This window comes from Sciurus vulgaris (genome assembly GCF_902686455.1).
Source record: "Sciurus vulgaris genome assembly, chromosome: 7".
NCBI classification, from domain to species: domain Eukaryota; kingdom Metazoa; phylum Chordata; class Mammalia; order Rodentia; family Sciuridae; genus Sciurus; species Sciurus vulgaris.
The window spans coordinates 43,435,045-43,461,205 of NC_136467.1; the positions used below are offsets into that span (position 1 = coordinate 43,435,045).

The following is a 26,161-nucleotide window of genomic DNA, read 5'->3' on the forward strand; positions in this document are numbered from 1 at the left end:
GGAACAGCGTGGTGAGTGGTTTGGTCCCAGAGCATCCGCTCCTGAACATAGGGAGGTTGTCTGGAGAAGGAGGAGGAGCGCAGCGGGGTGCTTGGGCTCGAAGTGACTGCACCAGGGCTACGGGAGGCAGTCGGGACAAGAAGGTGCACAGTGAGTTCTTGGGACTCGTGACGCACCAGATCTCTGGGTGAATGCCTGGTGGAGAAAGTGGTGCGTGGTGGGTCACTTGGTCTTAGAGCGACCGCACGGAACAACAGGTGGCTGCCGGAGGAAAAGGCGTGTGGCGGGTCACTGGGACTCGGAGCGATTGTAAGGGGCTCCAGGTGGCTGCTCAGAGGAGGGGCCGCATAGCCAGGTGAAAAGTGCAGAGCAGGGTCCTAGACGACTTCTTGGTGGAAGGACCCCACAGACAAACTGAGGGGTGGAGCGAAGGCTCCAGGACTGCAGGCAGCTTCTCTGAGGAGAGGCAGCCGAAGGAGATTCGTTTGCGAAGGGTGAGGCTTCCAGGCCCAGGAGGTAGGTCCGGGTCCCTGGGAACATTGCAGAAGAAGGCTGCCCAGCCCAGGTGGTAGTTGTGAATTGAACGGAACCTCTGGGAGGAAAACCGACCAGCGAGACCTCCCCACCGGGTGACTCCTCCCTGTTGGGTGAGGTTCTCCCAAAAGGACCGTAAAATCAGAGACACAGGCCCAAACTGGTCTTGCATCAGCCCACAACCTACTTCCCTTCTGGATGACCATTCATCAGCAAGTGAAGGTACCTCTGCCCACTAGCAGGGAATATACCCCACCAGAAGGCCACCACCCCTAGGGAGTCAGCTCCCTTGTGGAGCACTGCATTATCAACTTCCTCCAAGATTTCAGGCTACTGAAGACTAAGAGGGGATATAATAGAAATCTTCAGGGATATTATAAGACAATAGAGGAAATCTGCAATATCACAGCGGTCAACTGATACCTGAACAATATGAGAAAACAAGGAAAGAAAATGCTGCAAACAAATCTAGATGTTACATCAATGAAACCCAATGACAGCATGGCAGAAGAAATGACAGAAAGGGAGTTCAGAATGTACATAATTAAAATGATCAGGGAAGCAAATGACGAGATGCAAGAGCAAATGCAGGCACTGAATGATCGCACCAATCGACAGTTAAAAGAGCAAATACAGGAAGCAAAAGATCACTTCAATAAAGAGTTAGAGATATTGAAAAAAAAAACCAAACAGAAATCCTTGAAATGAAGGAAACAATAAACCAAATTAAGAACTCCATAGAAAGCATAACCAATAGAATAGAACACCTGGAAGACAGAACATCAGACATTGAAGATAAAATATTTAACCTTGAAAACAAAGTTGAACAAACAGAGAAGATGGTAAGAAATCATGAACAGAATCTCCAAGAACTATGGGATATCATGAAGAGGCCAAATTTGAGAATTATTGGAATTGAGGAAGGCTTAGAGAAACAGACCAAAGGAATGAACAATCTATTCAATGAAATACTATCAGAAAATTTCCCAAATCTGAAGAATGAAATGGAAGATCAAGTACAAGAGGCTTATAGGACTCCAAATATACAAAATTACAACAGACCCACACCAAGGCACATTATAATGAAAATGCCCAACATACAAAATAAAGACAGAATTTTAAAGGCCGCAAGAGAGAGGAATCAAATTACATTCAGGGGGAAACCAATACGGATATCAGCAGATTTTTCAATCCAGACCCTAAAAGCTAGAAGGGCCTGGAACAACATTTTTCAAGCCCTGAAAGAAAATGGATGCCAACCAAGAATCTTATACCCAGCAAAACTTACCTTCAAATTTGATGATGAAATAAAATCCTTCCATGATAAACAAAAGCTAAAAGAATTTACAAAAAGAAAGCCAGCATTACAGAACATTCTCAGCAAAATATTCCATGAGGAAGAGATGAAAAACAAAGAAACAAATCAGCAATGGGAGGAACCATCCTAAAGGAATTGTCAAATAAAGGAAGAACCAAGTCATCTCAAAATAAATAAATAAATAAATAAATAAAATGAACCAAATGACCGGGAATACTAATCATATCTCAATAATAACCCTGAATATTAATGGCCTGAACTCATCAATCAAAAGACATAGACTGGCAGATTGGATCAAAAAGAAAGATCCAACAATATGTTGCCTGCAAGAGACTCACCTCGTAGAAAGAGATACACATAGACTAAAGGTGAAAGGATGGGGGAAAACATATCATGCACATGGACTCAGCAAAAAAGCTGGGGTATCCATCCTCATTTCAGATAAGGTGGACTTCAAGTCAAAACTAGTCAAAAGGGATAAAGAAGGACATTACATACTGCTTAAGGGAACCATAAATCAGCAAGACGTAACAATCATAAACATCTATGCCCCAAACAGTGGCTCATCCATGTATGTCAAACAAATCCTTCTCAATTTCAGAAACCAAATAGACCATAACACAATAATACTAGGTGATTTTAACATGCCTCTCTCACCACTGGACAGATCTTCCAAACAAAAATTGAACAAAGAAACCATAGATCTCAATAACACAATCAATAATTTAGACTTAACGGACATTTATAGAATATACCATCCAACCAAGAGCGAATATACTTTCTTCTCAGCAGCACATGGATCCTTCTCTAAAATAGACCATATATTATGCCACAAAGCTAATGTAAGCAAATACAAGAAGATAGAGACACTACCTTGAATTCTATCAGATCATAATGGTTTGAAGTTAGAAATAAATAAAAGAGTAAAAAACAGAAGCTACTCCAACACCTGGAGATTAAACAATATGCTATTACATGATGAATGGATAACAGAAGATATTAGGAAGGAAATTAAAAAATTCCTAGAGGTAAATGAGAACAAAAAAACATCATATCAAAATCTTTGGGACACTATGAAAGCAGTACTTAGAGGAAAATTTATTTCATGGAGCGCATTCAATAAAAGAAGTAAAAATCAACAAATAAACAACCTAACACTTCAGCTCAAAGCCCTAGAAAAAGAAGAACAGACCAACACCAAAAGTAGTAGAAGACAGGAAATAGTTAAACTCAGAGCTGAAATCAACGAAATTGAAACAAAAGAAACTATACAAAATATTGACAAAATAAATAGTTGGTTCTTTGAAAAAATAAACAAAATTGATAAACCCTTAGCCACTCTAACAAAGAGAAGATGAGAGAAAACCCAAATCACCAAAATTCGGAATGAACAAGGAAATATCACAACAGACACGATTGAAATACAAAACATAATTAGAAGCTATTTTGAAAATCTATATTCTAACCAAGTAGAAAATTTCGAAGACATCAACAGGTTTCTAGAGACATATGAATTGCCTAAATTGAACGAGGAGGACATACAAAATTTAAATAGATCAATTTCAAGTAATGAAGTAGAAGAGGTCATCAAAAGCCTACCAACAAAGAAAAGTCCAGGACCAGATGGGTACTCAGCCGAGTTCTACAAAATCTTTAAAGAAGAGCTCATTCCAATACTTCTCAAAGTATTCCATGAAATAGAAGAGGAGGGTACCCTCCCAAACTCATTCTATGAAACCAATATTACCCTGATACCCGAGCCAGACAGAGATAAATCGAGGAAAGAAAATTTCAGACCGATATCATTAATGAACATTGACGCAAAAATTCTCAATAAAATTTTAGCAAATCGCATACAAAAATATATTAAAAAGATAGTGCACCACGATCAAGTGGGTTTTATCCCAGGGATGCAAGGTTGGTTCAACATCCAGAAATCAATAAATGTAATTCACCATATCAATAGACTTAAAGTCAAGAACCACATGATTATTTCAATAGATGCAGAAAAAGCATTTGATAAAATACAACACCCCTTCATGCTCAAAACACTAGAAAAAATAGGGATAGTGGGAACATTCCTTAACATTGTAAAGGCCATCTATGCTAAGCCCATGGCTAATATCATTCTAAACGGTGAAAAACTGAAAGCATTCCCCCTAAAAACTGGAACAAGACAGGGATGCCCACTTTCACCACTCCTATTCAATATCGTTCTTGAGACTCTAGCCAGAGCAATTAGACAGACCAAGGAAATTAAAGGAATACGAATAGGAAAAGAAGAACTCAAACTATCCCTATTTGCGGATGATATGATTATATACTTAGAGGAACCAGGAAATTCCACCAGAAAACTGTTAGAACTCATAAGTGAATTCAGTAAAGTAGCAGGTTACAAGATCAATGCTCATAAATCCAATGCATTTTTAAACATAAGTAATGAATCTTCAGAAAGAGAAATTATGAAAACTACCCCATTCACCATAGCATCGAAAAAAATAAAATACTTGGGAATCAATCTCACAAAAGAGGTAAAAGACCTCTACAATGAGAACTACAGAACACTAAAGAAAGAAATCGAAGAAAACCTTAGAAGATGGAAAGATCTCCCAAGTTCTTGGATAGGCCGAATTAATATTGTCAAAATGGCCATACTACCAAAAGTGCTATACAGATTCAATGCAATCCCAATTAAAATCCCAATGACGTACCTTACAGAAATAGAGCAAGCAATCATGAAATTCATCTGGAAGAATAAGAAACCCAGAATAGCTAAAGCAATCCTTTGCAGGAAAAATGAAGCAGGGGGTATCGCAATACCCGAACTTCAACTTTATTACAAAGCAATAGTAACAAAGACGGCATGGTACTGGTACCAAAATAGACAGGTAGATCAATGGTACAGAATAGAGGACACGGACACAAACCCAAATAAATACAACTTTCTAATACTAGACAAAGGCACCAAAAATATGCAATGGAGAAAAGATAGCCTCTTCAACAAATGGTGCTGGGAGAATTGGAAATCCATATGCAACAGAATGAAACTAAATCCATATCTCTCACCCTGCACAAAACTCAACTCAAAATGGATTAAGGACCTTGAAATCAGACCAGAGACTCTGCAGATTATAGAAGAAAAAGTAGGTCCCGATCTTCAACATGTCAGCCTAGGACCAGACTTCCTCAACAGGACTCCCATAGCACAAGAAATAAAAGCAAGAATCAATAACTGGGATAGATTCAAACTAAAAAGCTTTCTCTCAGCAAAGGAAACTATCAGTAATGTGAAGAAAGAGCCTACAGAGTGGGAGAATATCTTTGCTAATCATACTTCAGATAGAGCACTAATCTCCAGAATCTATAAAGAACTCAAAAAACTCTACACCAAGAATACAAATAATCCAATCGACAAATGGGCTAAGGAAATGAACAGACACTTCACAGAAGAAGATGTACAAGCAATCAATAAACATATGAAAAAATGTTCAACATCTCTAGTAATAAGAGAAATGCAAATCAAAACCACCCTAAGATTCCATCTCACCCCAATTAGAATGGCGATTATCAAAAATACAAGCAACAGGTGTTGGCGAGGATGTGGGGAGAAAGGTACACTCATACATTGCTGGTGGGGCTGCAAATTAGTGCAGCCACTCTGGAAAGCAGTGTGGAGATTCCTTAGAAAACTTGGAATGGACCCTCCATTTGACCCAGCTATCCCACTCCTTGGCCTATACCCAAAGGATCTAAAATCAGCATACTACAGAGATACAGCCACATCAATGTTCATAGCTGCTCAATTCACAATAGCCAGACTATGGAACCAACCTAGATGCCCTTCAATTGACGAGTGGATAAAGAAACTGTGGTATATATACACAATGGAATATTACTCAGCCATAAAGAATGACAAAATTATGGCATTTGCAGGCAAATGGATGAAATTGGAGAATATCATGCTAAGTGAGATAAGCCAATCTCAAAAAGACAAGGGACGAATGATATCGCTAATAAGTGGAGGATGACACATAATGGGGGGGAGGGAAGGGTTAGTGTTAGGGTTAGAGTTAGGGTTAGGGAGGGGGGCAAGTATGGAGGAAGAAAGTACTGTATAGAGGGTAAAGAGGGGTGGGAGGGGTGGGGGGAAGGGGAAAAAATAACAGAATGAATCAAACAACATTATTGTATGTGGATTTATGATTACACAAATGGTATGCCTTTGCACCATGTACAAACAGAGAGGCAACATGTATCCCATTTGTTTACAATAAAATAATAAAATAAAAAAAAAATTTTATCTAAATTTAGCTACTGACAGTTTTTTTTCCAAAACATTTTAGAACAAAACATACTCTCAAAAACAAAAATTCAGATCCTAATTCTATTGCATTGTTTGGGGCTTAATTGCATTTTAGTTTCTTGATTGAAATGTATTTACCCTGGAGATAGCTATTCTAATTTTATAGCTTATATTTGCTTGAGTTTAAAAAAAAAAGCTTTCAAAATTTCAGGTGTCTTTTATTTATGTATAAAAATTAAAACAGTTTTCATGAATATTTTACCAAATATTCTGCATCCTTGAGGATTAGACACATACCTGTATATACATACAATATGTATATCTGGTTTATTGAATGGTGTCATCTGTTGGAAACTACCATGAGCCTTTCATTTGTTTCCCAGTCACTGCCTTCAATTATTTTCTGTTGACATGACAATCCTGTCATGTAAAAATACCTTGGCAGAGGGGATTCAAGATGGTGTATTAGAAGGAGGCTGGATTTCCAGTTGCTCTGGGACTTGGGATTCAAGTAGTGGGAGTATGTTTTCTCAGTGAAGAGGGTGAAAGAGGGAATTCACTGAAATTTAATATTGAATGGAAGGTGTTTCTTAGATTATGATGTGTTGGACAAAGAACGAGAAAGAGTACACTAGAGCCAAGCCAGTTGTGGCAGTGGCAGCAGCACCCATTCACCACAGGGGGCAGGGATAACACAAACAGAGATAGAAACACAAGAGACAAATTTGGCATGGAAAATGCTGGAGAACAGAAAAGCAGCCTGGACTTAGCTGATCCAGAGACTGCTTGGCAAATTGGTGTTTGAAAAGTACTCTGTGTTTCTCAATTGGCAAGTGGAGAACTGAGGCAGGGAATCATTTTGAGGAGGTCACACTGCAGCTTGCTGTTGCAGGAGAATGAGAGATCATAGCAAATCTTGTCATACTGTCCTGGCATCTGCCTATCGTGTGATCTAGGGTGTACCTAGCAGAACATGAGTAAACCATGTACAGAGAAGGTCGTACCCAGTAGAATTCAAGTTGGAGATACAGAAGGGAGGGCAATTTGTTTCCCCCTGAGTCTGGCTGCTCACATGACCGGCAGAAGAGTGTTAGGAAATTGAACAGGCAGATGTGACTACACTCAGGGACATGGTCTGGGAGGGCTGAATCCATGGGCAGCAGAGTTTGTGAAACCTGTAGAGAATTGACTCCTCTGCCCTTCAAGTGGAGTTCTCAGGGATCTTCTAAGATCCAGACTCACAGCAGAGATTTGGTGTGTGCTGATCTAATCTCTCCAGAGCAGTTACCACACAACAAAGTTCAAAATGCCTGATTTAGAAGCATACCCCAACCGACCAACCTCCTACGCCACACCCTGGAAGTGCATCAATCTGATCTGTCCAGACAGAACTCCAATCAACAGTACTTCCCATTCAGCCCTGTCTTGAACTGGTGAGAAGAGAAGCTTGAAAGCTATTTCAACTATCTTCTGTTTCAGGTCACTCCAACTGGAAGCTTGGTGAGCAATACCAAAAAGGTAAGGATTTAACAACCCCTAACTCTTGCTCTTGCTAAGGGTTGCCTAGACCAAGAAAAAAAAAAAAAAAAAAAAAAAAAAAAAGGAAAGAAGGAAAGTTGGGCAGAAACAGTGATCATCCTTGTTGAAAGTTTTGACCATCTCAGTGGAGACAAATTTTTCATAAAGAATCATATTTACTCTTTTTTTGTGTATGTGTTCTTGCTGTGATGACTTGTTTTGGTTTTGTTTGTTTATTTCTCTTATTTCTCTTTCTCTTCTTTTCCCCACCACTAAGTCAAATTCTCCTGTTCACTCATTCTCTCTCCCTTTAATTACTTTTAAAAAAAATTATTTACTGTTTTCTTCTTCTTTATAGCCATCACTGGCTACATCTCTTCTGCTTTCCCTCTTTGCATATTTTGAACATTATAAACTTTCTCTTAATTTCCTATCACATTTTATTTTCTCTTAATGAACTGTATTTTTACCATATTTTAGAATTACTAAGTTTATGTAACTTCTGTCCCCACCATTCCTGTTTTTGCAATTATTATTACTGTGGATAGCATAGTTGACACTTGCTGTTTCGTGCCAGATCTAGTTTACATTTATTTTTGCTTTTGGCAATTATGACCTCATCATTCTTGTTTTAGTGGTAATTAGTGTTATAGATATGATAGTAGGTACCAAGTGTTTATTTTAATGCTGTACATTGTGTGCTTCTGTAGCCGAGTGTGATTCCTCCTTTTCTGTGAAGTGCTGGGAAACTACAGGGACAGCACAAGCTCGCAGGGTAGAGATTCTACTGCTTAGTTAAACCCAGTCTAGATACAATGCACCTTGCTTCACACACAAAATTATCCATGCTCGAACTTCACTGACACTTTAATACAAAGATCAAAAGAGACAAAAACCCCAAAGTAATGAACAGACCCCACAGAGAAATGGCTAGGGATGGGGCCTCAGGTCACATTCATGGAAATTCACTTCTACAACAAAAACAAAGAATTAACACAGACTTTGTCCTCTACACCTATGAGGGGGTCTCAACCTATATCACTTTTACATATCCCTTTAGAATATGCAGTTGTTAAGTGAAGAAGAGCAATCACAGAGGATGTATCCCACATAACCTGCTGTACACAATACAATAGCTAGATCTACAATGAGAACCCCGCTATTTTGATACCCACAGGGAAAGTAGAATCCTCAAGCTCAGACACAGTTTATACTATATCTAAAAGGAAGGCCCACCCAAAATAGGGGAAAATAAATCCATTCCAACAGATCCATAAAACCCAACAAAAAAGTTGGGAGTTCACCAGTAAATGACTCCAAAGATGTGGAAATGAATGAAATACCCAATAAAGAATTCAAAAGAACGATTATAACAATGATCAATGAATTCCAAAAGAACACACACACACACAAAAAAAACCCCAAATGAATGAATTAAGAAAGTCAGTACAGGATATGAATGAAAAATTGTATAAGTAGGTAGAGATATTGGAAAAGAACCAAACAGAAATCTTGAAAATGTAAGACACAATAAATCAAATAAAATACTTAGTTTAAATTCTCTCCAATAGAGTAGAATGCACTAAAGACAGAATCTCTGAGCTGGAAGAAAAGGGATTGACCTTGAACATTCAGACAGTATTAAAGAAAAGAAAATAAGTAACCATGACCATAATATAGAATAACTCTGGGAGATTAAGAATCATTGAACTCAGGAAATAATATCAAGAGTTAATAAATGGGATGGTATAAAATTAAAAACTTTTGCACAGCAAAGAAAATAATTAAGAATTTGTAGATTGGGAGAAAATTTTGCTAACTGCTTTTCTGACACAGGATATATAAATAATTCAAACTCTTACCACTAAAAATGAAAACAATTATAAATGGGCAAATGGATTAAATAAACACTCTTTTTTATGGTACCCAGGATTGAACCCAAGGATGCTCAACCACTGAGTTAAATCCCCAGCCCTTTTCATTTTTTAATTTGAGACAGTATTTCCTAAAGTTGCTTAGGGCCTTGCTAAGTTGCTCAGACTTAGCAAGTCCTCCAGTCTCAGACTCTTGAGACATTGATATTACAGGCATTTATCACCATGACTGGCTAACAGACACTTCTTAAAAGAAGAAATACGAATGGTCGAGTATATGAAAAGAGGTTCAACATCTTTAGCAATTGGAGAAATGTAAATGAAAGCTATACTGAAATTTCATTTCATTTCTTGCAACCATCAAGAATACAAACAACAATAAGTGCTAGAGAGGATGTGAAGAAAAAGAAACACTTTAATGATATTTGTGGGATTGTAACTTAGTACAACCACTATGGAAATCACTATGGAGTTTCCTCAAAACATTGGAATTGGAACTACCACAGGACCCAGCTACACCACTCCTTGGTATTTGTCCTAAAGAATTAATGTCATCGTATTTAGTGATGCGTGCATTCCCATGTTTATAGCAGTAAAATTTACAATAACCAAACTAGGTGTCCCATCAATAAATTAATGAATTTTAAAAATGATGTTATATGGGGTTTTCTTTGGCCTAAATAAGAATAAATTATGAATTGAATGAAATTATGAATAAGAATGAATTTTGCAGGAAGGTGAATAGAGTTTGAGAACATTATGCTAAGTGAAACAAACCAAACTCAGAAAGTCAAGGATTGCATGGAGAAGCTAGAGTGAAAAAAGGAAAAGCAAAGTTGGGTGAGAGCTCATGAAAATCATTAGCAGCTCATTGGAATAGAGAAAGGGACCAGGAGGGTAGAAGAGGGAAAGGAAGAAGGAAATACCAGGGAATGATATAGGTCAAATTATATTATTATATTGTGTTTATATATGAATATGTAACAACTAATCTCACCATTATGCACAATTATAATGCACAAATTAAACTGTGGGAAAAAAACAATAAGGAAAATATACCTTGGTCAGTGTATACTTTATGGCCACTTTCAAGTATAAAACATTATTTGCTTTAAAACATAAATATCAACTTTGTAATGCTAATTTTTTCACTCATCCCAAGTCACTTCATTGGAGAGATATAAATTAGAGGGGAAATTTTTTTTTTTGCACTCTATCCCTTTTCCTTTTTTGCTAAAGAGAAAGAGGGGTGATTTCCATTTTCTGTTTTTTTCATATAAGAAGTTTAGAAGTTGCCACTTTACATGTTAACAACAAGAAAAAGCTGAGCAGACTGAGAAATCAGTTACCTTTTTGCATTCATATGAGAGTTGAAGACACAGGGCAAATTGATGTCCCCAATATGGGAGGGACAAATGGGTGGATGCAATGGAACATGGACTAACTAGAGTAAACTGCCCTGGGTACAATTACTAGGGTAGGAAAAGTCTGAAATATAATTGATGAATTGCTGGAAGCAAAGGGTGAAGATGTCAGTTAAAAATTCCAGGGGCCCAATTAGTGGTGGAGAAATGCACTTCTGTGAGTTTTACCTCCAATGATGTGACCAGGTTCTCACAATAAATATTGGGAGAAAAAAATTCCCCTTTGCTTTTTGGCAGGAAAGGGGATAAAAGACCTTTTTGAACATACCAGAGAACTCTGTTCTTAACAAGGCTAGCTCTCAGGTGGAACTAATTTATCATAGCCTAACCCATTGGTATATTATCCAATACTACATGAATTGAGAGGGAGGGAAGTATCAACTTCATCCAATTGTAGTCTTCCATGTTGAAAAAGGGAAATGCCTAACTCTATCTCATTATAACCTTCTATATCAGAGATGGAAAATACTGAACTCAAGGCTGGTCTAAGTAGCCTGTCTTAACTAAGGGGAAGTGGGATCTGACAAATACTTCATAGTTCACTGAAAGACCAAAACTTCATCATATGATTATAGATACTTCCTCTGTTCCCACAACTTACCACTACATTACAAAAGGCTTATTTTCATCAGTTTTTTTTTACCTAGTACATCATATCTGTCCACTGAGAAAAAAAAAAAAATGATCCTACTAAAGAAGAAGGAAAAGTAATGAAAATCCATTATTTGAAAAGGCAGAACAAACAACACAACAAGACATGCATGGGAGGGCTGTTGAAATAATTATATTGGAAATTTGAAAAACAGTGATTAAGGTGCTAAAGTATGTAATTGACAAAGTATCACACAAAAACAGATGGGCAATGTAAACATAAAATCATGTATCATAAGAAATAACCAAAAAGAAATATTATAAATCAAAAACACTAACAGAAATGAAGAGTGTTTCTGATTATTAGACAGGGTGTTTCTGAAATCAATAACCTAAGCTTTTACCTTAGGAAACTTGAAGAAAAGAGTAAATAAAATCCAAATTAAACAAAGTGAAATAAGAGATTAGAGCGGAAATTAAGGAAATTGAAAATATGAAGTCACTGGTTAAAATCAATTAAACTAAAGCTGATTCTTTGAAAAGATTGGCAAAAGTAGCAACACTCTACTCATGCTCACAAGGTACTAAAAAGAGGATAAAATTTGCTAGTATTGAACAGGAAGGAGGGGACATCACTATAGATTTCATGGGCATAAAAACATAATAAATATTATGAATAACTTTATGTTCACAAATTTTGCAACCTATATGAAATGTACCAATTCCTTGAAAGACACAATCTGCCAAAACTCATATAAGAAGAAATATACAATTTAAGTAGACCTATGTCTATTAAAGAAATTGAATCTATAACGAAAACCTTCCAAAATACCAGGCTTTTATTATTAACTTGCAAATTCTACCAAACATTTAAGAAAGAAATTATCCTGATCCTCTATAATCTCCTTCAGAAAACAGAAGCAAATGACATGTTTCCTATCTTAGTCTATGAGCCTAGTATTACCCTACCATAAAACTAGACAAAGAAAATACAGGAAAAGACAACTATGGACCAACATCTTCAGTGAAGATAGATGAAAGTCTTATTAGCCAAACAAAATCATGTATAAAAAGAATTATATACAATAACCATGTGATATTTATCCAATTGTGTTAGGCTGGTTTGACATTTAAACATAAATTTATGTTACCCATTAAACATCAACAGGCTAAAAAATAAAATTCATATCTTATAAATAGAAACAGAAAAAGCATTTGACAAAACATAACACCTATTCATGATAAAAAATTACTCTCACTGCACTAGAAATATGGAACTTCTTCAAGTTGATAAAGAATCTCCACAAAAGAAGTATAGCTAACATTGTACTTATGAAAATTTAGAAGCTTCATCACTAAGATCAAAAGCAAGGCAAGAATGTTTATCCTATCTCACCATTGCTTTTCAACATTATACTGTGAGTTCTAGCTAATGCAATAAGACAAGAAAAGGAAATGAAAAATATACAGATTAGGAAAGAGGAAGTAAAACTATCTTTTTATAAACAGATGGCTTGATCATATGTTTAGAAAATCTGAAAGAAATGACAAAACCTCCTGAAACTAATAATAATTACCACAAATTTCTAGATATAGGTCAATACACACACACACACACACACACGCATGCACACACACACACACACGTGCCAATCACCTTCCTGTACACCAACAATGAGCAGGTGAAATGTGTTATTAGCAGTATCAAAAATTAAATACTTCAGTTAACAGAAGAAGAAATATAAATGAGCAACAAATACATGAAAAAATGTTGAACATCTCTAGCAATTAGAGAACTGCAAATGAAAACTACACTGAGATTTCATCTCACTCCAGTCACAATGGCAATTATCAAGAATACAAATAACAATAAATGTTGATGAGGATGTGGGGGAAAAGGTAACCATTTCTACAAAGTTGGCAGGACTGCAAATTGGTGCAAACCACTCTGGAAAGCAGTATGGATATTCCTCAGAAAATTTGGAATGGAACCACCATTTGACTCAGTTATTCCACTCCTCAGTTTATCCAAAGGATATAAAATCAGCATATGATAGTGACACAGTCACATCAATATTTAGCAGCTCAACTCATAATAGCTTAGCTGTAGAACAAAACTACCTGCCTTTAACAGATGAGTGGATAAAGAAAATGTGGTATAGGTCAATAGATATTACTCACCCATAAAAAATAATGACTTTATGACTTTTACTGGTAAATGGATAATCTGGAGACTATCATGCTAAGTGAAGCAAGTCAATCACCCAAAACCAAAGGTTGAATGTTTCCTATGTTATATGGATGCTAACACACAAAAGGGGTTGGGAGAGGAAAAATAATAGTTTAGTATATTAGACAAAGGGAAATGAAGGGAAGGGAAGGAGGGGAGATGGAAATAGGAAAGACAATAAAAAGAATTGGACATAACTTTCTTATGTTCATATATGAATACACCACCATTGAAATTCCACATCATGTACAACCACATGAATGGGGTCCTAATTAGAATAAGTTATGCTTCATTTATGTAAAATATGTCAAAATACACTCTACTGTCATATATATATATATAAAGAACAATAAAGATTTAAAAAAGAAGCTATGTAAAAAATTAAATAATTAGGTATATTTTAACAAAATATTTATGAGATCCATATGAGGAAAACTATAAAACTCCAATAAAAGAAATCAGAGATTTAAATCAATGGATATTTATTTTATCTTCATTCATAGGAAAACTTCAATTGTCAAAATGTTGGTTCTTCCCAACTTGATCTATAGATGCAAACAATCCCAATGAAAATCTCAGTATATTATCTTTTGAATATTAATGAACTGATTCTAAAGATTTATGTAGGGAAAAAGACCCCAAATGGCCAAAAAAAATATTGAAAAACAGACTCAGGACTACTACCTCAAGACTTACCATAAACTAAAGTAATTAAAGCAGTGTGGTATTAATGAAAAAAGATAAATAGATCAAAAAAACAGAATAGAAAGTCTAGAAATAGACATACCTAAGTAGTGTCAACTGATCTTTGAAAGAGGAGCAAAGGTAATACAATGAAGCAAAAATAGTTTTTTTCAACAATGGTGCTATGCTATAACAAATGTGCATCTACCTGCAGAAAATTTAGTCTAGACACTGACCTTACACCTTGTAAAAAAGAAACACAAAATGGGGCATATACCTAAATATAACAAAACCACAGGGCTCATAGAGGATAACATAGGAAAATAGCAGATGACCTCACATATGGTAATGACTTTTTAGATACAATACCAAAAGTACGATCCATGAAAGAAATAATTGCTAAGCTGTACTTCATTAAAATTAAAAACTTTTGCTCTGTGAAAGTCAATTCTAAGGTGAAAAAAGATAAGTCATAGCCTGAGGGAAATATTTGCAGAAAACACATCAGATAAAAAATTGTTATCCAAAATACACAGAGAACTCTTAAAACTGCAAGTGAAAACAACCTATTTAAAAAGTGGGTGCAAGTCCCTAACACACATCCCACCAAAGAAAAAACATAGCAAATAAACATGAAAAGATGCATATCACATGTTAGCGGGGAAATGCAAGTAAAAACCATTATGAGATACCACAACACGCCAGTTAGAATGGCTGAAATCTGGAACACTGACAGCCTCAAAAGTTGATTATAGGAACTTTCACCTACTTTTTTGATGGAAATGCAAAATGGTTTGATGATTTCATATAAAACTAAAAGACCTCTTACTATTTGATCCAACAACTTTGATTTTTGGTATTTACTGGTGGAGCTGAAAACGTAATGTCTACACAAAAACATGCACATGAAGGTTTATAGCAGCTTTATTCATAATCGTCAAAACTTGGAAACCACCAAAATGTCTTTTAATAGGCAAACGGATGAATAAACCATTGTACATCTACAGAATGGAGTATTATTCAGTGCTAAAAAGAAATGAGCTATTAAACCCCTGAGGACACATGGTAGAAACTTAAATACATAGTACTGAATGAAAGAAACCTATCTGAAAAGTTGAATACGGTATGGTTCCAACTATATGACCTTCTGAAAAAGGCAAAACTACAGAGACGGGGAAGGAGGGGGGGACCAAATCGGTGGTTGCTAGACATTGAAGCGGCCGAAAAGGAGGAATAAGTCAGTAGAGCACAAAGGATATTTAGAACAATTAAAATACTTTATACGATGCTATAGTGACAGACACTTGTTATACTTTTGTACAAATTCATAGACTTTAAAGCACCAAGAGTGAATCATAAGGTACAGAAGGAGTTTTGGAAACTATGATGTATTAATGTATTAATGTAGGTTCATCAAGTGTTACAAATGCACCACTCTGTTGGGGTATGTGGATAATGGAGAAGACCATTATTGGTAAGTATAGGACATACATGGAAAATCTCAATTTCGTGGTGAACGTAACACTGCTTTAAAACAACTGGCCTTTTGTGTTTTCTTTAAAGGAGGAAGATGGAAAAGGGTGAATGTCTGTTATAGAACCATATTTCCAGTCTTTTAGGCTTTTGATGCTCCTTTGGGTAACAGTGACTGATGATGAAGATCATCATTTATGATACATGTGTGAATTCCCTGAGGTTTCTTGTGCAGGGGCATGGGGTCTTGCCTTCCATGTTTCCCTGATGTGAGAGATCAAGTTGAATTTGACTTTTTCCTAATCACTATGGAAAGTCTATCCCTGACAATTCATTCCACTCCCACTTCTGGCATATGCAGGTGGCCATCTTAGACTTGGAACTGGTAACATGGTTCCAGAATGACTGCCTTCCATTGCATCTTCCTGACCCACCTGCTACCTGTGCCTCATGGTAGTAGTACACTCTCCAGAGTTACCTACCTCTTTCTGTTCCGTAATCTTTCTTGCACTCTCTTTTCTCCTTCCTTGTTCAAGTCAATGCTGAGGAAGATCAATAAATCCATTTTTTAAGCTAATGAATATATATATATATATATCTATATATATCTATATCTATATCTATATATATATACATTTTTTTTTTTTTTTTGCAGGAAACCTTCTGTGAAAAAGTCTTGAATTTCCCTTACTTCAAAAATTTGTTTCAGGAGTGGGAGTCAAAAAATAAATAAATAAATAACCCTTCCCAATAACTCTAACAACTTTGTTACAATCTCCTCTTTCCATTCCTGATTTGCTGGAGAGGGGGGCTGTTTGTGATAAGTAACACTAGCAATGGACTCAGCTGTCACTGAACTCTGGAGGGACTCCAATCACTTGCAGTTTTCTTCAGTTTGTTTAGTCCAGGATAACCGCTGGTACTCAGACTTGTGTCTTACTCTCCAATTTAAGGGCAATAGAAAGATCTCATTCATGTTGCTGTACTTAATGGCCCAAACAACTTGAGCTCTCTACACGTGAGGCAATGTAAATATACCTGTGAGTTGTTGTGCTTATGTTCATTTGCAACATCATGTTGTTAATTACAAAATAATTATGAACCTTTAAAAGATTATCCAGGGATAGGACTTAATTTTCTTTCATAGCCTCTGACTTTCTTTTTTTTTTCCTCTTAGTAAAATCTCCTCCACATCTGAGGGCCCCAGTAGCTAGCAACCATGTTGTCCACAAATCTCCTGCTTTCATGGCTCTGGCTACTCAGTTGCAAAACCTTCCAAACTTTCTTTAAATTGTTTTAATTTATAATCTATTACCTGTTTCTTCAAAAACATTGGATATTCCTTCTTTACTTACCTGGCTTACCATTATACATTACACATATTAGCCTTCCTAATTTTATTTAAACAGAACAAGCTTTTCCTACTTTAAAACAGTGTGATTTTTCAACATGAAAGACACACTTTACAATAATACTTTCAAGGCTTCAATGCTGCTGTCCTACCCTAACTATTCAAACATTTTCTTTCTTCGGTTCTAGAGAGTGCTCTGCACAAGTTTTGTGCCAGGCATAACCTTATGCTGCAGTTTTCAGCGTCCCAGTAGTAACACATCTGTTCTTACCTCTGTCTTAGCAAGTATATCTCTTCTCTTAATCAGAAACCTCCTAACATAACTTACCGCCTAATACTGAGTTTTAAGTACTGCCCTATGCTGTGAAATAGGTCCTGAATTCTCTAGCTCACATAGATTCTTTTGCAATTTCCTTGTAAAATAATGAAGTCCACTTTATGTAACTTTTCATTCACTGCCTTTCCTTCTATGTTCGTTCTGCCTTGGATTCAAGTGACTTGACTCACAAATACATACTACTATTAAGGTTAATGACCATGTCTTAAATTTCTTCATATGGCCTGAAGCAACTAGCATAGAGTTTGACAAGTAAGTGATAATTTTTTACAGAGTGGTCCATTGATGAATATGTCATATGATACAACAGAATGACCTCTGTCCTAGCTATTAGAATAGTGATGTGGTTGTAGGAAATAAATACTGCTCTACTTCTCAAATATTAGTTTTCTTTTCTGTGAAATCACCAAGTACACACTGTCCTTTCTCCCTATTCTGAAAAACTGTTAGGAGTTGCCAATAGGATGTGAAGTTTTTTAATCTGAAAATAATGCATAGGTTATTATTTTGATGAATTTAGGAAAGCCAGTATATTCTTTCTTTGTGTTCAATATGAAGGAAACCACGAGTTGGATAGAAAAGGGTATTTTTTGGTTTTCTACACTCAGAAGTTGGTAAGAGTTTTATACCTTTCCAGTGGAAGAAAATTTGGAATTATTTGGGGGAAATAAATTTATTTTATCTGTGTAGTAGATAAGAGGATCGAGGAACATAGCAAAAGTGTGTGTTTGATATAGACCAATGGTGGAACTAGGAATACAATACAAATAGTCTAGTTCTTGCTGATCTGGTATCTACTAAGCATTTTATATGATTGTAAAACAAAGAAAGCAACTAAAATTTCAAAGCAAAACTAGTTTTGTCCTGTGGATTTTTCAACTTTATTAAATCTAAAATCCATGAGCTTTCTGTATTTAAAAACACATGGCATCTTCTGTAGTTTTGCTCACTGAGATCTCAAGACAGTGAAAGAATTGATGAATAGTGACAAAGAAATGACATGATAGTTCCTTATAGATTCTCATTGGCTTGGCATTGTTCAAGAATGTTCTAAAGTTTACATCTGGGGAGATAAGTTCCCAGGGTGCCTTGCAGGTTTATGACTTTTATGAAAATTGAAACATTTGAAGGGAATTGGGTATACTTTCTTCTCTTATGACAAATCATTCAGATTGAAATGCACAGAGTAGTGCACACCCAGCGAGTAGATCAAGTTGAATTTTCCTTTCCATAATGTTCTGCCTTGTTCTGTTGAGGTTTGTGAAGCAATTCTCAACAGAAAAATTAACAAATGCTGGGAATCCATACAGACTTGACTCAAAAATGTGGAAGAATTTGCTTTGTTTCACAACCTCTCTGTGGTGGTAAGGCAGCACTGTGGCCAGGGTAAAGCAATGCCGACCCAATGTTCCCCATTCTGGAATTTTAACAGCAGCGCTTATCAACCTTCCCACACCCTTGCCAGGGAAAATTGTATTTATTTGGCATAAATAATTTTAAAGTATCCTTTTGCCACATTAGAGTTTGCTTCTAGATTCTTGAACATGTTTACCATAAACACTTTGTTCCCTCTAACTTAAATAACATATTACTTTAGGGACCAATTCTGTGGCTTTTACTTAGAAATATGGTCTTGCAAGTCAATTTAGGCCATAAATTTACTCTACTCCCATCATTTCCCCCAAATTCTAGTGCTGGTCTTAGAGTATTTTGACTTGAAGGAGGTTTCTGAGGAGAACATATATATATATATTTAAATTCCTAAATGAGATTTATAATTCTGTTGCTTAATATAATTTTTGGATTTGTTTCCTAAATATTCCTAAATATTCTTCCCTACACCTTCTAAACAGAAAGAACTTTTTGACAATGACTGATTTAAGTTTTTTTTATATTAAGGAAAGAAATGAATGGATAACTTTCTGGAAAAATTGTTTATTTCTCCAATTCTAATCTGAGAACTTTATTTTTAAACCCAACTAATCCCATTAAAAAGTTAGTTAAAGATACTTTCTACTTTAAAAAATTCAGATCTCTATCAATATAATAGTTGAGTAGGTGATTCTCATGTTTCGTGTCTTTCTTTTCCCCATCTGTATCCAAGACATGTTTATACCCTGAAGCTTATTATTTTGATTAACTCATGTTCTCATAGACTCCTTCAAGTTGAATTTCAGTAATTGGACTGATCTTCTCTCTAGTCTAATTTCTTTTAAAGACATTGGTGTTAAGTGGAGAGTACTTGTACTCTCCATTAATATTTCCAGTTCTCCTCCTTCTGTTGTATGGTGAAGCTGCACCACCAGTCCCCATGTAAAATGAGACATGTGACATGTATGACCTTCTGGAAGCTTACCCAGGGTGCCCTGAAATCCCCACTCCCCCTACTCCTGACACTGTTGCTGATTATGGTCACATGTGAAGTCTTCGTCAACCAGGGACCCCAAGTGAGGATGAAGTGAAGTAGGACCCTCTATCCTCCCCAAACTCATGACAGATGAAGAAAGAAATTATTCATTTGAAGTCACTGAGAATTGTAGAGATTGTATTATTATTATTTTTTTTACTGCAGCATAACATAGCCTTTCTTTTGGTGACATAACATTCTAGTCATAAAGCAGATTTTCTGAGGAGTAATTTTTTTTTAAATTATCCTTTATTTTATTTATTTGTTTTTTATATGGTGCTGAGGATAGAACCTGGGGCCTCACCCGTGCTAGGCAAGTGTTATACCACTGAGCTCCAACCTCAGCCTAAGTGTTGTCTTTTTAATAGATAAGTCTTGTGCTGTTGCTACTGTGCTCAAAATTCTTTTGTGGCATCCTAAGGTAGATAAATGGAAGAAAATTCTTAAGTCTGATACCCAAGATCTTTTATGAACTAATCCCTAACTATTAGAACTAATACAGAGTTTAATAATATGTCCAATTTAAAAAATATAGGAATACACACACTATGTATATAATATATAATGTAAATATAGCATGTATATTATATATTTATAATATAATATATATATATGAATGAAGGTTTTCAGTTATGATATCAACTACTTTCCCTCCCTCCACTCTATTCAAATAACTATGCCATGTATAAAGCACATTTAAATCGTGCTAGTTTCTAGGTCTCTGGCACAGGTAAGAAATTTTTTTCTGAACAATTGACTATAATATGCTTTCATGCAGTCAACTAAAATGTTATGGTTGGTACTTACACCTTTAGCATCCACAGCAAACAGTGAGGTTATGTAGCATTTACTGTGCCACCAGAGGGAGCATGTGTTTGAGGGTCACAGAATGCCGGATCGGGAATCTTGCCTCAGTGCAGTTAGTTGCTAATTCATCTGAGATAAAAATTCTAACTGCTCTGAATCTCAAATACTTTGTTTGCAAAGATAACAATTCTTCCCATAACTTCAGTTGTAAAGTTTAAATTAAATCATTATTTAAAGTACTTGGCGTACAGGTGCTTAGTCATCATTGGGTCTCCTCACTGTTTTGCAGATGAGAAAACAGAGGCTCATGGTTGTGCACTATACAGGTTTTTACACCTTTCTAGGCTTTGATTTTATAGGCTTAATATACTCCAAGCTGATTTTGAATTTCCCCTTTCCAAAGTAATCACTTCCTTTATTCTTCCATATATATGAATAAGAGTAACTATTGTGCTTAAGGAGTAAGAGGAGGCAGAGACTGACATAAGGAGAAACCTTAGATCCTTCTCTGTCTCATTTGGAGTCTCCAGGTGTTGACTTGGAAAAGTACTGCTAGGAACAGCTCTCCTCATTTCTACAGGAAGTTTATCCTCCTGTCTGTCCCTGAAAAATGCTTTAGGGAAGCAGTTCTTTGTGACCACAAGTAAGAAGCCCTGCCAGTTAAGGCTTATAAACTACTTGCAGAGGATTCTTCTTGTAACACTGATATCTCAAGGGAATGTTGTATCAGAGCAGTTTAGAATTTGTTGATAATTCCGAAGAACAAAGAAAATAAAGGATTCAGATTCTTCTTAATGTTCCTAGCATTATATTGTCAATTATCTTTTCTTAACACTAGAGATTTTAAACAGAAATGAGGGTCTATTAATATCATATAACTCTGGGAATGTAAGATGCAATCCTTGTTTGCAGAATTATTTTTTCTTCTTGAACAAGGAAATGTCAGCAATTTTAGGCATGGAACTCACAAATAAATCTTTGCTATTTATGAACTCATTTTGGCTGATAAACTACAGTAAATTTTCAAAATGTAAGATTTGGAGAAATGTTAATCTTGTATGCTAGGCAGAGAAAGCATATTAATTTATGTGTGTGCATATATGTATTTGTGAACTAAAAATAATTATATTCTTAGTAAAAAATGATCTGTAGATATTTACATGGAAAAAGACTATAGGGAAACATAGCGAAGTATTAATAATGGACACTTCTGAAGAGTAATGTTAAGTGAATTTATTTTCTATTTATTTTTCATTTTTAGTTTTTGTTTTATATTTTTATTTTTTGGTACTGGGGATTGAATGCAGGGGTGCTTTAACACTTAGTTACATCCCCAGGTCTTTCTATTTTTTGAGAAAGGCTCTCACTAAGTTGCTGAGAATAGCCTTGAACTTGTTGTGATCCTCCTATCTCAGTCTTTCAAGTTGCAGGGACCATGGGCATGTATCACTACACCCGTCTACTATTTATTTTTAGATTTTCTACAATAAACTACAGATTGTATTGCTATCATAAATGTAATACTTTATGTATTTGTGTGTATGTTAATTTATTTTAAATATTTTGGAAATTGTCACATTATTGAACTCATTAGTTCTTAATAGTACTAGTAACTTTTCAATTGGCTTATTAATTAGCAGCACAGAAATATGTGGAATAATAATTAATAACCTGTATTCTTATTTTAAAACAATTTTTCCAATATTTAACTTATATGTATTTTGGCTCTCAATTTTGCACAAATATCACTTTTTAGGTTATTAAAACCACTTTTAGACTTGGATCTCAAGTGCCTATTTGGCATCTCACTTGAATGTCTTGCTAGAAACTGTTAATTATTCTTCCAGAGACTGTTCATTCTTTCTTATTTAGATTTATCCACTTATTCATTTATTTAAGAAAGAGAGAAAGGTTTATTGCTTTGCTAGCAAAGGAGAAACACAGGGACCTTCTGTCCCTAAGGTTGTGATTCTACCCATCAGAAGGAATAGGGGGCTTTTAAAGAGGTGACTCAAGAGCTACATTCCACATGTTCTCTGTTGGAGCTGTAATTAATTTGGGAGACAGTCATTTCGGAGATTTTCTGGTACCAATCCCAAAGCCTGGATTGATCCACTTATTTATTTTGATAATAGATTCCCAAGTTGCAGCTGGACACATGACCGAGTAGCCACAGGACATGTTCAGTGTTAAGTTTTGCCGAATGTTATAAAAGCAGAGTGATATTCTTAATTTCTGAATCATATTATTAAAAAAAGCAATTGTGTTCCACTCATTCCCCTTTCTGCTGACTGAAATTGGGCCATCACAGGGTCTGCTTCCTCCAAGATGAAAGCTGCTTTTTAAGAACATAGCAACAACCAATATTAATGTGTCTAACCTGTATGCCCCAAACTTCATATTTCATTGATTAATTACACTCCCCCTTTCTGCACATCTCCTCTTCCCTGGAACTCCTCATTGAAGAGGCCTTGATTCATCACAATCCATCAGTAACGTTTCCCAATTTCACAATGTTTCTCCAATTCAATCACTTTTTACCACTTTTCTTCCTAGACAGAACCAGTCTGATCATTTCTTAAATGATATCCTATTTCTTAAATGATATCCACTCCTGTGGCCTATAATATGTTCCTCATGTAGCAACATTCTTTGTTTTTTTTAAATGGTAATAGATTATATCTCTTCCCTGCTTAAAATTCACCAAGTCACATCCTTTAACACATAAATAAAATCCTGATCCTAAAGTTCATGAGCAATTTAGCCCCTGCCTTCTCTCTTGACTTATATTCCTTTCTTTCTATCCAACACCAACCTACAGTATTGGTTTTCCGACTGTCCCTGAGACACATCATTCTCATTTATAGTTAGGTGTCTTAAAATTTGTTATTTCTCCTCCTGGACACGTCTTCTTTCAAATACGATCTTGGCAAGCTCCTCTGCATTATTCACAACTCAATTCAAAGATTTCTTCTCTGAAAAGTCTTTTCTCATTCATTTTCTAAGATAACTGCCACTTTTATTGACATTCTCTACTTTCATTTTCTTGTAGTTTTGATCATTGTACTTAGTACTAAATAAATTTATGATATTACTTTCCAGAGTGGTTGCGCCAATTTGCAGTCCCACCAGCAAGGTAGGAGTGTTCCTTTTTCCCCACCAACATTTATTCACCAACATTTATTGTTACTTGTATTCTTGATAACTGCCATTCTGACTGGAGTGAGATGAATCTCATTGTAGTTTTAATTTACATTTCTCTAATTGCTAGTGATGTTGAACATTTTTTCATATGTTTGTTGTTGATCATATTTCTTCTGTGAAGTGACTGTTCATTTCCTTTGCCCATTTATTTATTGGATTATTTGTTTTTTTGTTGTTAAGTTTTTTTAAGTTTTTTATATATCCTGGAGATTAATGGTCTATCAGAGGTGCAGGTGGCAAAGATTTTCTCCCATTCTGTAGGCTCTGTCTTCACATTTTGATTGTTTTCTTTGCAATGAACAAGTTTTTAGTTTGATTCCATCCCATTTATTGATTTTTGATTTTACTTCTTGTGCTTGAGGAGTCTTGTTGAGGAACTCATTGTTGGTGGGACTGCAAATTGGTACAACCAGTATGGAAAGGAGTATGGAGATTCCTCAGAAAACTTGCATGGAACTGCCATTTGACCCAGTTATTTCACTCCTCAGCATATACCCTAAGGGCTTAAAATCAGCATACTCTAGTGCCAAGGCCACATCAATGTTTATAGTAGCTCAATTCACAAAAGCTAAGCTCTGGAACCAACCTAGATGTCCTTTGACAGATGAATGGATAAAGAAAATGTGGTACATATACACAGTGGAATATTACTTGGTCAAAAGGAAGAATGAAATTATGGTATTTGCTGGTAAATGAATGGATCTGGAGACTATCATCCTAAGTGAAATAAGCCAATCCGTAAATATTAAAGGCAGAATGTTCTCTCTGACGTGGGATGCTGACTCACAATAGATGGGGGGAGGGAAAAAGGCAAGCTCACCAGATTGGACAGGGGAGAGTGGGGGGGATGGAAGAGGGAAGGAGAAAGGGAAAGACAGTAAAATGAATAAGACATAACTTTCCTATGTTCATATATGAATACACAACCAGAGTAACTCCGTGTCATGTACAGCCGCAAAAATGGGAAATTATACTTCATGTATGTATGATATGTCAAAATACATTCTACTGTCATGTATAACTAAAAAGAGCCAATTGAAAGTTAAAAATTATATTTATTCTTCCTTTTTTTTGAGTTTAGTATCTTTCTGTTCCACTATAACAATAATTCCATAATGTCAGAGTTTTTTTCATTGCTTATACTGTATGCCCAGAATTTAAATAGTGTCTGGCACATAGTTGGTGCACCAAAATAGTTACTACAGTAATAAATCAATACTTAGTGTTACAAAAATTTATCAAATAACTCTATATTTTATCTGTTGACACAATTCATTGAATCACTAGATTTGTTATTACCTCTTTATTCCTAAAATAAATTCTTATTGGTATTCACCATTTAATTTGGTGTTAAGTAAATTTTCTAATATGTTTATTGGTATTTATGAATGAGATGATTAAGCTATAGATTTAGTGTTACTATTAAAAACTTTATAAAATAAATTGGAGCTTTCTATCATTTTCTAAGTCTCGGAGTTTGGTATAGAAGAAAAATTACCTGTCTCTTGAAAATCTGAAAGAATGCACCCATGAAATTGGTGAAACCAGATAGTTCTCTGAACAATATTCCTAGGACTGTGTTAAATCCTTTTAAAATTAATTGGGTAGCCAGGTATGTGATTTCTTTTTTTCAGTAATAATGATTCAATTATTCCTAGAAAAATAGCCATTTTATTGGGTTTAAAGTTTAATAGCAATGACACTTAACACAGGCTTATAGCAATTATAATTCTTATGTTTTGCATTTTTGCTTCTTTTTATTTTCAGTTTAGTGAATCCGTGTGTGTGTGCATGCGTGCGTGCATGAGTTTTATGTTAAATTATTCAAAAGTTACTTCTTCCTCAAAACCCACAATTTTCCCCAAACTACTTCTAGTTTTCTCCTCCTTGACTAGATACTTCCTATTAATTCTTCATGTCTCAATTTAAATAAAACTTTCTAGTTGCCTCAGTTCAGCAAGTTTCCAATCCACCATATCATACTGTATTGTTAACTTTATATAAGCACAGCAATTACTGAGAAAAAGAAGCAAGACAGAATGCACACGCATGTATGTATGTGGTTTGGAAGGGACTTGCATGCAGTTTCTGTGGAGCTGGTAGCAA

General features: G+C 35.5%; 2 long non-coding RNA genes across 4 annotated transcripts in view; one reads left to right on the plus strand and one right to left on the minus strand.

Moving 5' to 3' along the window:
• Positions 1-17,057, plus strand: part of LOC306665047 — a 44,384-nt gene extending 27,327 nt beyond the window's left edge. For 2 of the 3 annotated variants that reach the window (XR_013764903.1, XR_013764905.1), the window contains 3 exons: positions 7,635-7,673; positions 15,885-15,988; positions 16,605-17,057. This is a non-coding gene — a long non-coding RNA (uncharacterized lncRNA). Of the gene's footprint in view, positions 1-7,634; positions 7,674-15,807; positions 15,989-16,604 lie in introns of all 3 variants that reach the window. The other variant, XR_013764904.1, reaches the window with a different exon arrangement.
• LOC306665050 overlaps positions 1-26,161 on the minus strand; it is a 506,589-nt gene that overhangs the window by 197,663 nt on the left and 282,765 nt on the right. The window lies entirely within an intron of this gene.